Below are 15680 nucleotides of genomic sequence, written 5' to 3'. Positions count from 1 at the left end.
AACCATAAAGGGGGCAGGAATGGTCGGACAGCACTGAGCACCTGCTGTAGGAGGAATAAAGGGTGGGACTACTGTCACCAAAGGGAGCAATGTCGTCATAGCACCAGTATATGACTCTGATACATGCTGGGTGCAAGCACTTGTACTACTTCTTGGTCTCCTGATAAGTTAGTTTGTCCAAAGTCTTATATTCTTGTATTTTCTTCTCTCTCTAGAAAATGGTGCAGTCTGGCGAGCAGGACGAATGGTGCTTTCCAAAACTCAGGGGAGGCGGCACAAGGAGTGTTTACATGCATAGGTCATCCACAGTTTCTATAGATTCACCATGCATTGCACCATGAAGACATGTGCCCAAATTTCAAACACTTGAAACTGCGCATAGGGGGGAACATATGGTTTACTTCACATTGGTATATCATCACCGTGACCTTTTCCGGCAATAAATCTCCCTCAGAGGCCAAGATGAAGGCACCAGTAGCAACCCCATTATTCTTTGGCCCCCTATGAGCACAATGGACAAAGTGTACACCCCGTTGCTTCAAGTTGGTGTGAGCTTATCATCAGATTACAAGAGCAGGTCTCAGTGGAAAATGATGTGCCGAACCATATTGAGACTGTTATGGGAATTGACAGTCACAGTAGCCAAGCTTGTTACAAGCAAGGAGTGCCCGTGAGTGGGTGGGGGATGCGTTTTTGATCAAAACTGATCCACTTTTCATTTTAGAGATGGCTGACACTTCCCCAAAGTTGTGTTCTAAGCTCTTCACAGAGAACATGTGGCCAAGAAGGAATCCCCCTCAGTCATTGACATAGCCAGAGAAGGGAAATAAGGATTTTCCTTCCATAGAGACTGCTGGGAATGCCTGGCCACCAGCAGGAGATAACTACATCCTCCTCATTTGCAGCTCATCTGACATGGTGTCACCCACTCTGAATGAGGTATCTCCCCATGGGCTAACTGGCCAGTAATCTGTTGCTTAGAATCCTTGTTACTCAGACACAATGGGCACATACTCCTCGGTATACATGAGTCGTTTACAGCTCAGGCACCAATAGTGCAGTCCCTGTATGGTCAGGGGGGTTACTACCGTACAGGTACTTAATGACTCACCCACAATGGAATAGCTATCATGCTGGATTTTGGGTGTACTATCTTATTAAAGGGAAGGGTGTAAACATGGAAAGGTACAAAGATGGAAAGACACAAAGGCACAGCATACACCACCTTGAGCGACCTCGCCTGCATGATCTGTAATTCTGGAGAATTTTGAAAATTGTTGGCACGTCAAACCCAACAACGGAGACCACATATTAATTTAATGAGAAGTTGTAGAAAATGATGGAAGAGGAAATTCGAGTCCCAAATTATACACCGGGTCCAAGCAGGTTGTATACCTAGAAAACCATTTGATGGGGATGGAGAGCGAGAAAGGGATAGAGGAAGTATAAGCTTGCACTATGGAAAGAAAGTAATGCTGCAAAGACTGGGGCCCCATGGAAGTCAAGCACATACTCACTAAACAGTTGCGAGCTCCTGCTGCTGGGATTACTAGAATACTCCCCCCCCCTTAGTATTCTCAAAATGGAAAGTGCCCAAATTTATACTTCCTTGAAATTGTTATGGCTGTCTCCAGTGTGTCAGAGCAGTTAACAAAATGTTCCATAAAATAAAGGTCATGCATTTCAGCTACTATTGGGTAGTCAGTTGGAGCCAGGGTGGCTCATCTCGCTATCGATAACTTTTAGATGCCGTCTCACCAGGGAGCACAGATTACTGCCTTAAGCTGTTATCGTTACCTCACCTAGTCTTCAGAAGTGGATGCTACAGTTACATCTAGAGAGGCCTCCAATGAGCACGGTGCCAGCAGCTGATGGGAGTTTTCGCACAGCGTCGAGCCGGGAGCTGCAGCACTGCTTGTAGCGATGCATACAGGCTGTAGATCAACATGATGCCTTTTTCACTCTTCTATACCAAGACCGGGCAGAAGGTAAGGTACAGTTTGCTTATGTTGTGTGTAGCTATTTGTTCAACTCTGTGCATCAGTTTCCCTCTCCACAAGCTGTTTGAACAGATGTTTTTGTTTATGTTCCATTGAGTCATCATGTGTGCCCTGTTACTTGGCTCTGTGATTTTGGGAATAGCATATTGCCCTATTGGCTCTGCGATTTTGAAATAACTTGTATTAATATGCTGCCCAGCATTCTCTATCAAAACTTTACCATCATTAATGTTGTGGTTATGTAATGTGCCCAGTTGTCACACAAAGCTATGTCAGGGGCCTACATCTTTGTAACTGTGTTAGTTTCAAAATTTTTATGCAAGAGAACCAGTTGTTCTATGTTTTAATGTTAGTTCCAACAACAGTTTAGAAGTTGGTGGGCTCTCTGGCATTACTATTACTCAGTCCTTTTAAGCATGTTGTGAGCTTCAGCTAATGGTAAACCCTAGTGAGTTGTTTGTTTTATTTCTTCCTGAAAATATTACAGCTCCCTTTCTGTAATTCTCTGTTAGTGAAGCTTATTTCCTAGGGTGTGCCAACTCATTGAAAACACTATATAGGTGCAGTCATGATTAAACCATAAATTTACTTGTAGTATTATTTAGTCAGACACTTTCCTTTCTTGCTTGTTAGCAGCAATTACTAGATTGCTGGGAGAGTGTTCTGCACCAGCAGCTTCTTGCCGTGTGGGCCTGACTTACTTGCAGCCTTGTGCACGGCTCTCGAGCATTTCCTAGCACAGCTTACTATTTGTTTGCAGTCATGCGCACTGGCTGTCTGTGCTCATGATGAGTATCTTATGTTATCTGCACTGTAAACTAAAGTTTGTTGTCTGCCAAGAAACCTCTGATAAACTGGCTTCGCATGGAAATTCTCTCTTTAATGTTTAATATGTTTCTTGTTCTGAGTTTTATTGTAATTTTTTTGTGCAAACCTTGGGTAATCCCTATGTTATCTGTGTTAATATTTACCTTTTGGGGGTCCACCCCACTTGTAGTCACTTGAAGAAATTTATCTAGAACTGTTATAATTATTTTAATTGGCTGGTTTCTTTAAAATGGCTTAGTTGAATATTTTTAGATAGTCCAATATTGTGAAGGCCTTATTTCTTGAATTTTGTTTGAAGTTGTTATTCTTGTAATTTAATGGCTGCCTTACTCACCATTTTGAACATCCATAATGGTAAATTAGCTTCAATTTTTCTACCTCTTTTTGAAAGGGGACCTATTACCAAACAAAATATATAAAAATAAATGATGATGTTTACTAATAAATGATGTTAGTTAAAGGGGTGTAGTCCTTCCCTGTCATTTCCCTAATCCTGGTAATTCCCAATTTCACAGTTAATGGCATTAGACATTAGAAGCTGGGGCAGTTCTACTCATTGTAGTCTTAATTATACAATGGCAACACAAGAAGTTTTTGACTGCCTTCAACATCCCCAACAACTGTTTTCAAACCTTTCTAGATTTAGGTAAGAGAGTTTTTCATATGATTCCTTCTCTCTATACTCTCTAGTCACAACTATGTATTATTTATAATTTGTTACTAATGTATAAATAATCTCAAATTTATTTTTTCAGTGTGATCATCTACAGGAAAACATTCTATTAAATGTGTACTCATACTACTGTAAAGTGAAACAAAATAAAAATAGTTATAGTGCAACTCCTAATACTAGTCTTCGGGAACATATACTTCAAGGTGCACGTTTCCCGACAGTGGTATTAGGAGTTGGAGAATTATGAAGTATTTTCATCATGTGGTATGTATGTTATATTAAGGACACAAACCACAGTTTACATCTCTAGGAGAGAGTATTACAATTGAGGTTAAACAGACCACAGAAAAAAACTTGACTCTAAAGGATGTTACGAACCATGGTTAACAATTCAATAATTAGTGTTCATAAATCAGAAAACACCCTGAAAACAAGAAATTAAAACAGAGTGCCTAATTAGATATTCCAGACCCAAGTGCCAGTGAGACATGAAGCTATCCGTTACACTAGCTGAAAATACAATAAATACAAGTCATAATGATTGGCCAGAGATGGGAAAAAGATTAGCTACAAGTAATGCACCAGTGTCAGTGGGTATCAAACTGCAGACGTAATGGTATGTGCATGAAAAGGGGCAAGATACATTAGTAACGATTAGTTCTTATTTTTTTAAAGCTTTCTTCCTGCAAGAAGCTTCCATTAACATAAGAAAGTGTGTAAGTATAAACAAATGAAAAAAAAAAAAACAGAAGAACATGACAGTGTGGGTATCCTGGAAGAAAATGCAACACAGAATTCAAAATGAGACTGTATCTCTATAATTAATGTATTTGACAGCTTTAAAGCAAAAATGCATAGCAAGAATAAGGCAATGGCAGTTCTGCTTGCACAAAACTGCAAGAAGCCAAACTTGGTATAAAGTAAGAGTAAACTGAATCAGTAACTATCTTCTGTAGTGTGCGAATAACTCATGGCATATTTTGTTGTTGCAATAAAAGCACCATAATAAAATATCAATTGATCAGCAAGAGACTCAGAATCTGAAATCTGGTGTCCGTGTTTGCATTTTAGATCTGTGGCAGAAATGCAGGATGATCACAGAAAAAAACTGTTGTGGAAAATATTTGGGAAAAAAACAAATACATAACTGCTTTTTGATAGGATGCAATCACAATTTTTTTGCAACAAATTAAAGAAAATCAAAACTGAATGAATAAAAATTAATTCTAGTAGAATACTGAAAGAAATATGACTAACAAGATTGGTGTTAACTGAAAATCTATGGAAAATTGGAAAAAATTACCAAAGAGAAAGATCAGTAGCTTTCAAGATCCAGAGATTTTATAAGCACACTTTCACTGTGCAGACTCAAATGATATTCTTTGTTCTGTCATAAATGACTAATGTTAGTACATTCGGGAAACTCTGAATGATTAAAATGAAAGTCCACAAGATGTTAATGTGGCCATCAGATCAACTCATAATATGATCAGAACCACTGAGATATATTCCTACATATTCTTCACATTAAATTGAAACACTAGTAACACAAATTATAGCTAAAATTACAGTTTCAATTTAAATCAGAAATACACACACATATATTTCACCATAAAGTACAGCAATTAGTTACCGATAAAAGTAAGCTACAGATGAAGGATTGGAAATACTGAAAAGCATAACGGAATCTGCAATCTAGCAAATTAAATTTATTGAGTATCTATACTCAATGTGTCCATAGACATTCCGATAATCACACTGTAATGCCATATTTGTTACTGTACTGTTACTTCAAGTACTGTAAAAATTCAACAGTGGGTAGGGAAGAGCACTATAATTTACCATCAATAAATAATGTATGTGGACTATACCAGTTTCTAATTAGCAGTGTAATGAGCATAAAGACGAGTCCCTGTGGTGCAATCATGCAGCTTGAATCCATATTATGAAAGTAAGCTGCTAGTAATTCCTGTAAAATCATAAGAGATTGCAGAGACTGCAGGAGGTCACGATCGGCTCATGGCTGACAGCTAGTGATCAGCTGACTGCAAAGCATCAGCTGAGTTCGTTTGCTGGCCACAAGGATCACTGGCGCAGACATTCCATCCAGTGAACTTTACTTTGCTTCTTACTTTTTTACTTTTGCTCAGTTGTTGATGAAGAACTCTATGGTTAATACTGATATGCTTAATTGAACCGTTTTTTTCTTACAATGTGACAGATGTATGTCACACTAAGTGTCATTAGAAATAGTGTTGAGTTTAATTGGGCATGAAGTTTTCTTCTGTATATGGACATGATGTTGGCTCTCTGATCTCTCTTTTTAAACTGATCCCAGCAACATTGGTGACACCAATGTGATTATAGGCAAGGAGGCTTTTAAATATGCCTCCATGGTTCAAGACGGAATACTTTGGGAGCACAAACATACACTCCTGGAAATTGAAATAAGAACACCGTCAATTCATTGTCCCAGGAAGGGGAAACTTTATTGACACATTCCTGGGGTCAGATACATCACATGATCACACCGACAGAACCACAGGCACATAGACACAGGCAACAGAGCATGCACAATGTCGGCACCAGTACAGTGTATATCCACCTTTCGCAGCAATGCAGGCTGCTATTCTCCCATGGAGACGATCATAGAGATGCTGGATGTAGTCCTGTGGAACGGCTTGCCATGCCATTTCCACCTGGCGCCTCAGTTGGACCAGCGTTCGTGCTCGACGTGCAGACCGCGTGAGACGACGCTTCATCCAGTCCCAAACATGCTCAATGGGGGACAGATCCCGAGATCTTGCTGGCCAGGGTAGTTGACTTACTCCTTCTAGAGCACGTTGGGTGGCACGAGCTACATGCGGACGTGCATTGTCCTGTTGGAACGACAAGTTCCCTTGCCGGTCTAGGAATGGTAGAACGATGGGTTCGATGACGGTTTGGATGTACCGTGCACTATTCAGTGTCCCCTCGACGATCACCAGAGGTGTACGGCCAGTGTAGGAGATCTCTCCCCACACCATGATGCCGGGTGTTGGCCCAGTGTGCCTTGGTCGTATGCAGTCCTGATTGTGGCGCTCACCTGCACGGCGCCAAACACGCATACGACCATCATTGGCACCAAGGCAGAAGCAACTCTCATCGCTGAAGACGACACGTCTCCATTCGTCCCTCCATTCACGCCTGTCGCGACACCACTGGAGGCGGGCTGCACGATGTTGGGGCGTGAACGGAAGACGGCCTAACGGTGTGCGGGACCGTAGCCCAGCTTCATGGAGACGGTTGCGAATGGTCCTCGCCGATACCCCAGGAGCAACAGTGTCCCTAATTTGCTCGGAAGTGGCGGTGCGGTCCCCTACGGCACTGCGTAGGATCCTACGGTCTTGGCGTGCATCCGTGCGTCGCTGCGGTCTGGTCCCAGGTCGACGGGCACGTGCACCTTCCGCCGACCACTGGCGACAACATCGATGTACTGTGGAGACCTAACGCCCCACGTGTTGAGCAATTCGGCGGTACGTCCACCCGACCTCCCGCATGCCCACTATACGCCCTCGCTCAAAGTCCGTCAACTGCACATACGGTTCATGTCCACGCTGTCACGGCATGCTACCAGTGTTAAAGACTGCGATGGAGCTCTGTATGCCACGGCAAACTGGCTGACACTGACGGCGGCGGTGCACAAATGCTGCGCAGCTAGGGCCATTCGACGGCCAACACCGTGGTTCCTGGTGTGTCCGCTGTGCCGTGCATGTGATCATTGCTTGTACAGCGCTCTCGCAGTGTCCGGAGCAAGTATGGTGGGTCTGACACACCGGTGTCAATGTGTTCTTTTTTCCATTTCCAGGAGTGTAGAACCGGCAGAAGGGCCAATGATCTCCAGACTAATGGTACGTCTCCCGCCATTTTGTGCACATAATCTGGCACTTCAGTTTGCTCAACTAGAAGCAAGCTTGCTGTGCAATTGACCGACAATGGATGCAACAAAGTTTGCTCTGATTGTCAGCCAGCTTGACCACAGATATGCTGCTGAGGAGCAGGACATCATTATATCACCACCAAAGCAGAATTGTACCCATAAGCTAATTTGTTGAGTTTCTGCATCTCAAGAAGAGGTTGTGCGGCAAATCCTCACACAAGAGGATATAGGGAACTGCAATCCCTCACAGTATCTCTGACATCTGAGAAGCAAGGTCAACATGCCCACCAACACAACATGTCGATCTGTATCTTAAGGATTAGCAGGCTACAACTGCCAGTGAAGGCTATCATGGCATTCCAAATGAAGATGTATCTCAACACCATCACAGATTTAGCAGATTGCATACAAGATGCGACTGTGCCTGCCTCCTATCTGGACACATCCGTGATGTGTAGCAGCACTATCATGCAAGCCGAGCTGGATTAAGAGAGCCTATTAAGCAAAACTGAATCCCTGAAAAAGTGAATGAATGAGAATCTAATGGACAAGGCAGGCTCCCCGACCAGACAGATGAATGATCCGCTCACTGAATGTGGCACAAGGGAGAGATTCTGATCACACTATCGTCTTCACCAAACCAGTACTCTGGTGACTCAAAGCTGAAGGGAATGTGCTGGTATCACCAGCGGTTTGGTGAGCAACCTGCCCTGCATGTATGTCAGCCAGAAGCATCAGCCAAAGATAGTAACTCCTGGGCATCAGTCTGCATACCTTTTTGTAACTGACCAGATGATTGGACACATATTTCTTGTCGACTCTGGCTCAGAACTCAATATTTTCCCATGAGATAAGTAACATAAATATCAACCACACACCATGTTCAGCTTGTTGACAGCCAATAATTCCACTATCACTATATATGGATTCCAGCATATGAAATGGATTGCATGAAGCCCTAGCCTCGAATTTTACAGTGACTGACATGACGGAACCGATCATTGGTGCAGACCTTCTGATTCATTATCGCCTACTACTAGATGTTGCCCTTGTCCACCTGCTACTTCTGGCTCATTATCACCTACTACCTGACTTCGCCCATGCCTGGTTGCTGGACACCATCACCGAGCTGTCTATGACCAGCTATCGACAGTGTGGGGCCATATTTGATGTCAGAGTGAGCCAGTCGACCACCGTTGAGTACACATGCCTACTCAGGCAGTTTCCGTAACTCACAAAGCCTTCTGGAGCCCCACAGAAAGTATGCCATAATGTGGTGTGTTACATTAATATGAGGGTGATTTGAAAAGTTTTCAGAATCACCCCAAGACGTCAGTACTAGCGCAACGAGTTGTTCACGTGATATTCATTGGACTGTTGCCTGTAAACACATGCCACGTCGGTGCTCTTGGAAAAGAGCTGCGGCGGTGACGTGGCTCTGCCACTGTTCCCACGTAGTGATATGTGAAGATGGAAAAAATTTGAAATTCGAGCAGTCATTAGGTATTTCGTAAAGAAAGGTATGAAAGCATAGGACATTCATGCTGATTTCCAGAACACACTGTGGGACTCTGCTTCTTCATATTCAAGTTGGAAGTGTTTACGTAACTCAATGAGTTTGGAGTCATTTAGAATACAATGAAGTACATGCTCAGCAAGGCAGAAATTACAATCTTGGGACACTTTATTTGGACAGGTCACACCTGCCAACAAAAATGGACAAGAACAGAAACAGCCGAGGAATTGTATCAGGTCTTATCGTTGCCATTTACCCCATGAAGCAGAGCTCCAAGATCCTCTAATGGCAGCACTAGCAGGCCCCAAAACTAAAGGCAAAGTGTCTGTGCACTGGAAGCGATCAATGTTAAGAGGCTTTTGAGGCAGCCAAATGCTGCTGCAGTACTACCTCATATCCTTCGTTGTGCCGCTCCCATACTAGCTGTTGACTTGAGCCAATCAGTCTTCAGCACTGCACTGCAACAATATGTGAATGGCACTTTACAGTCACTTGCCAGCTACTCCCAGAAGGTGGTGCCATTGCAGCAACAATACCCTCCTTATGACAGAGAATTGTTAGCCTTCAACACTGGTATAAAATACGTTTGTATGCAGCTCGAGGGCAGAGTCTTTATAATATATACAGACCATAATCCTCTAACATTTGCATTCCAGCAGAATAACAATAAATGTCCTCTGAGACAGTATAACCAGCTACAGTTTATCTCTCAGATTTCTATGGATATCTGGCACATTTTGCGACTGAATAATGTGGTTGTGGACTGTTTATCCTGTTTAAGCACTGTTACAATCATGGCTGACTTTACCCATTTGGCCAAAGCCCAAGAATCCAACAAGGAGCTTCTTGATTGCCTAGATGAAGCTGCATTGGACCCATGGCCCAAGCTTGTTGCAGTTCCAGCCTCCGATACCAGTGTTTATTGTGATGCATCTTATGGCTGAACTAGGCCGTTCATGGCAGCAGCACTCCATAGAGAAAAAATTTCAAACTGTATAGTCTGTGGCAACTGGTACTTCAGATGACGATGTAACTAATCTGCAGCCGTTACATCTGAGCAGGAGTGCAGGATGCCAACAATGTGCCCGCGCGTGAATGCAACATAACTGCAATAAAATAGTACAGCATATCCACTCACTTGTAGGCAGCTTGCCCAGTGTGACAAAGATTTGCACTATTCCCAATGATGTAGTCAGGCCACTGCCCACTCTGAAGGGCAACGTTGAGGACAGATTTAGATGATGGCCAGAGGTGATACCAGTCAATAATCTCTTCACCGAAACTAGCAGTTGCATTTACGTCACAATGGGTTGCACCTTTTGGATGCCCGATCCATATAACTAGGACAAAGGACAAAAATTTGAATCTGATTCATTTACCAAACTGAGCAACTTCTGTGGAGTTAATCACCACTGTACTACGAGCTACCATCCTGAAAGAATACCATGACACAATGGTGGCACTTTTCCCTTAAGGCCATGGGACGAACTGGATGTCAGCCTTGCCACTTGTTTTGCTGGGGCTTCAGACAATGTGCAGGCCAGAATTGGAAGCAACACTGTCTGAATTGGTGTATGGTGAAACCTTATGCCTACCAGGTGAGTGTGTTGATTTGAGTGCTGTACCAAAAGACAGCACACACACTCCACATTTCAATATTAGTGAACATCAAACTTTTGTACATAAGGAACTTAGCAGATGTATGCATGTGATGCTAAGCTGGGATAGATTTAAGCCATGTTAATGCCTCCATATACAGGCCCACACCAAGTTTTCACCAGTGATGACAAAATGTTTGAGGCCATTGTCAACGGAAGTACCATCTCTATTGACCGTGTCAAGCCTGCATCTATTGTAGTGGAACCTGTTGGTTTTCATGCTCCTCCTAACAAACCACACCCCTCGACTATCGCAGAGCAGCCAGCCCCAGGACCCTTGATGACACCACCTGCTCACAGGATGCACTCTGCTTGGTTGGTTTAAAAGAATGGGGTATGGACCAAACTGCTAGGTCATCGGTCCCTCATTCCAATTTAAATAATTCCACAAGGGTGGGAGAAAAATAGTCAAGACGTACAAAATACAGCTGGAAGAATGGAGAAAACCACAAGAATTAAAGAAGGGCAAAACCAGACAAGAAATCCAGAGAGAGACACAAGACGTGTGGAAGAGATCAAAACAAGAGAGCAGATTACCATGGTTAGCTGACCATGAGAATAAAAAGAAGCCAGCCACTCTGCAGCACATAAAAACTCCACCCAAACAGCACTAGGGTGAAGGACACAGAGGGACAAAGGATATGTCTAAAGCTTACATCAAATGATTAAACCCACCCTCACAAATAAAACGTAATATTAAAGCTGCTGTTGAGGCATTGTTGCCCAACACTGAAGGTAGGGTGCTAGGAAAGTTAGAAGTCCGCCGCAGAATGGCTAAAAGTGGGCAGTTCAGCAAGAGGCAGACGACCATCATTTGTGAGCCACAGTGACAATGAGGTGGGTCCTCACGACGGAGGAGGTAACCATGCGTTAGCCATGTATGGCCAATGGGGAGCTGGCAGAGGACAACTAATTCCCTGTGAGAGGACTGCATGGGAGACTTCCACACACTCATAGTCTCCTTAATGACACACAGTTTGTTGTGTGTACTATTATGCCATTCTGTCTCCTAAAGCCAAAAAACCCTGCGACGTAAGACGGAACGCAGATCACTTTTGGAGATGCCCTTCTCCAGAAGCAGTTTCCATGTAGCCTGTTTGGCCAGCCTGTCGGCAAGTTAATTGCCTGGGATTCCGACGTGTCCTGGGGTCCACGCAAACCGGAGAAATGACTCACCAGGGCATGACCGAATGTGCTCAAGAGCACGAGATTAGGCAGCCAGCTCTGCAGTGAAAACACTGTAGCCGTCTGGCAAGGAGTGCTGTTCAATATGTCCTCCATGAACATATGCAAAGCCTACGAGACCATCAGCCATTAAGCTGTTGGTGTAAACCACTTCCTGGCCCTAGTATATGTCGAGAATTGAGAGAAAATGATAGCGGAGAGATGGAGGGTTAACAGAGTCCTTAGGGCCATGTGAAAGATCCATGTGAAGCTGTGGCCTAGGTGCACACCATGGATGCATACGTGAATGGACATCAAGGAGAGGTGGTAATGGGAAGGACTCCAGTTCAGACAGAAAGGACCAGATGCGAACTGCAATCGTGAGCCCTGACATGGGCAGCCAATGTGGAAGATGGTTGGGAAAAGAAGATGGTAATTTGAATGCACAGGAGAACTATGAACGTGTGCAACTTAACTGGCGAGCAGTTGTGTACGCCTAACCTTCAATGGAGGGACTCCAGTCTCCACCAGGACACTGGTCACCGGACTCGTTCTAAAAGCTCACATTGCTAGGCAAACGCCACAGTGGTGCACTGTGTTGAGTAAATGCAACGCTGAGGGTGCCGCCGAGCTGTAAACCAGACTCCCATAGTCAAGGTGGGATTGAACAAGGGCTCTTGAGCTCCAGAAGCGTAGAGCGATCTGCACCCCAGTTGTCGCTCAGGCAGTGGAGGGCATTGAGGTGCTGCCAGCACTTCTGCTTAAGCTGACGAAGGTGAGGTAGCCAAGTCAATCGGGCATCAAAAACCAGTCTGTGGATCATCATGAAGGTAAAGTTCTGGTTCTGGATGAATGGTGCAATGCCGACAGAAATGTATGACACACAACTTCGGTCCTGAAAACTGTAAACTGTGGGCTAGAGCCCATGACTGCACCTTGTGAATGGCTCTCTGTAGGTGTTGCTCAGCAACACCAGTACAGGAGCATTAGTAAAAAGTGCAGAAGTCATCCACATACAGGGAATGTGAGACCGACGGCCCTACAGCTGCTGCTAGATTGTTAATAGCCACTAAAAATTGAGACACACTCAATACATAGCCCTGTGGAACACCATTCTCCTGAATACAGGGGTCACTGACTTGGGCATGGAAAGTAAGGAGTGACAGGAAGTTTTGGGTAAAAATCGGGAACAGACCCTGGAAACCCCATACGTACAATTTGGCAAGGATATGATGTCACCAGGTCATGTCGTATGCATTATGTAAGTCAAAAAAGGTGGCAACCAGATGTTGGCATCTGGAAAAGGATGTTCGGATGGCAGACTCGAGGGACACAAGATTATCAGTGGTAGAGCGACCCTGGTGGAAGACGCCATGACATGGAGCCAGTAGGTCACGTGACTCCAGGACCCAAACCAACAGCCAACATACCATACATTCCAGCAGCTTACAAAGAAAATTGGTGAAGCTGATGAGCTGGTAGCTGTCCACATCAAGCGGGTTTTGACCAGGTTTGAGCACTGGAACAATAGTGCTCTCCCGCCATTTCGATGGAAATATGCCATTGCACCAGATCCGGTAGAAGATGGCGAGGAGATGTTTAATCATCTGACTGTGGATCCAATCCAGCCCCCAGGAGCTGTGTCGTGGTAATGTGCAAGAGCACTGAGGAGCTCCCATTCTGTAAATTGGGCTTTACAGGGTTCACTGTGACGAGTAGTGAATGAGAGGAATTTCCTTTCCATCCGCTGTTTGAAGGTGCAATAGGCTGGTGAGTAGTTCTCCGATACAGAGGCTCGAGCTTAGTGCTCAGCAAAGTGCTCGGCAATTGCATTCGCATCAGTAGATAGCATGCCATTGATGTTAATGCCAGGGACTCCTGTAGGGGACTGGTACCCAGAAAGACATCTGATTTTCATCCAGACTTGGGAAGGTGACAGACGGCACCCACTGGTCGACATGTAGCTCTCCCAACACTCCTATTTCCATAGTTTTATAAGATGGCGAACACGGGCATGGAGCCATTTAAAGGCTACTAGGTGCTCTAGGGAAGGGTGCTGCTTACGTCATTGTAGAGCTTGCCGACACTCTATAATTGCCTCAGCAACTTTCGGCAACCAAAAAGGGACTGTCTTTCGCCGGGGGCACCCTAAAGAACGAAGGATCGCATTTACCGCCACAGAAATGATCGTTGTAGTGACCTGCTCAACAACATCAATGGCACCATACGGAGGACATTCATCGGTGACAGCATAAGTGAAGGCTTCCCAGTCTGCCTTGTTTAAAGCCCACCTGGGTAGGCGTCCATGAGCATGACGCTAGAGGAGTGACAAGTAGATGGGGAAGTGGCCACTACCACACAGGTCGTCATGTGGTCTCTAGTGGATAGAAAGGAGATGGCCAGAACTGCAACCCGAGCGATCAATGGCCTTATATGGCCATGTGCCACACTGAAATGTGTGGCGGCACCTGTATTTAAGAGGCGTAAGTCGAGTTCTGGCAGTAAATTTTCGACCCGCTCCAATCTTGGCCAGTAAGTATGGCACCATCACAACAAGAGGTTATGCGCATTAAAATCCACCAAAAGTGGGAAAGGTTTAGGGAATTGATCAATCAGTGCAGCCAATACATTCGGGGGTACTACACCATCTGGAGGTAGACATACATTGCAGACAATTACTTCCTGTGTTGTCCTTATCCTGACAGCCACATCTTCAAGAGGGGTTCGAAGGGGCACAGGTTCATTACAGACCAAGTTCAAGACACAAACTCCAACCGACACTCTATTATAGTCGCCATGGTTCCTGTAATATCCCTTATAGCGGCAGAGGAGAGGGTCCAGGTTTTCTGGAGAGCAATGCAGAAAGCAAGGGTAAAGCTTAACAGTTGCTGTAGCTCAACCAGGGGGTGGAAAAAACTGCTGCAATTCCACTGGAGAATTACATGATCTTGAGACTGGGAAGGCATGAAACATTCACTGATGCAGTCTGAGCCGTGGCTGCCTCATGTTATGCCTTGCATTAAACCTTGGTTGCTATTCTGTGATTAGTCTCCCATGGTTATCACAATTATGCTGTTATCCTCTCTCTCTGCGCATGGCAGCAGCAGCATGTATCGATATTCACACCCTTGTACTATTTTTGGCCTCATGCTTATAGTTTCCAGCTGTGCCGTGTGTGGGCAGTTGCTCAGTTGGTGTGGAGCAGCAAGGAAGTCTCTGTGGCATAAGTCTGGCCAGCTCTACTAGTGGCGTCCACGCACAGTCGTAGTGTGAGGGGCTGTTCCCATTGCTACGAGGTCCATGGCTCATCACTCCCAGACACGAAAGTTGAGTCTTTACTTAATCTATCATCCAGCCCAACTATTCACATTGTGTCATTTGAATTTTGTTGTGGGCTGTTGGGACATTCCCGCGAGCAACAACATGTATTTTCAAACTGGAGAAATTATAGCTGCCGTCCTGTGGAGTTTAACTTAACTTGATTATTTTGAATTGAAGTGCACCAGTGGAATCTTCTGCCTTGTGGCCATTAACGTTCCGGTTACCTGCCCTGGCCGCTGACTAAATTCAGGCAGCATATTTTCCTTGTTGTGTTGTGGGTGTCCAGCACAGTGTGTAGTTTGACAACCGAAGTGTAATTCGTTGTGGGCACTGATACCTTCTGAATTGTTCCATTGAACTCCCTGTTGTGTGGTGGTCAGGTGGAGTGGAAGTTATCCTGTCACTTGGTCCGTTGACTGTCTGTCGGTTGGTTTGGCGTCAGATTGAGAATTGTTGGGCCAACTGCCTGCCTCAACAAAGTAAGCGTTAGTGTTTGAATTCCAGGCCAACCCTTGGAAACTTCTGAGTGCTGTTTGATGTGCTGCCTTTCCTTATTTGTCCTTGTTGTTTGTTTATGTATGGCTTCTAGCTAATTTTAAAT

Source organism: Schistocerca gregaria, chromosome 7 (genome assembly GCF_023897955.1).
Source record: "Schistocerca gregaria isolate iqSchGreg1 chromosome 7, iqSchGreg1.2, whole genome shotgun sequence".
Lineage (NCBI taxonomy): Eukaryota > Metazoa > Arthropoda > Insecta > Orthoptera > Acrididae > Schistocerca > Schistocerca gregaria.
This window is presented reverse-complemented; position numbering follows the sequence as displayed.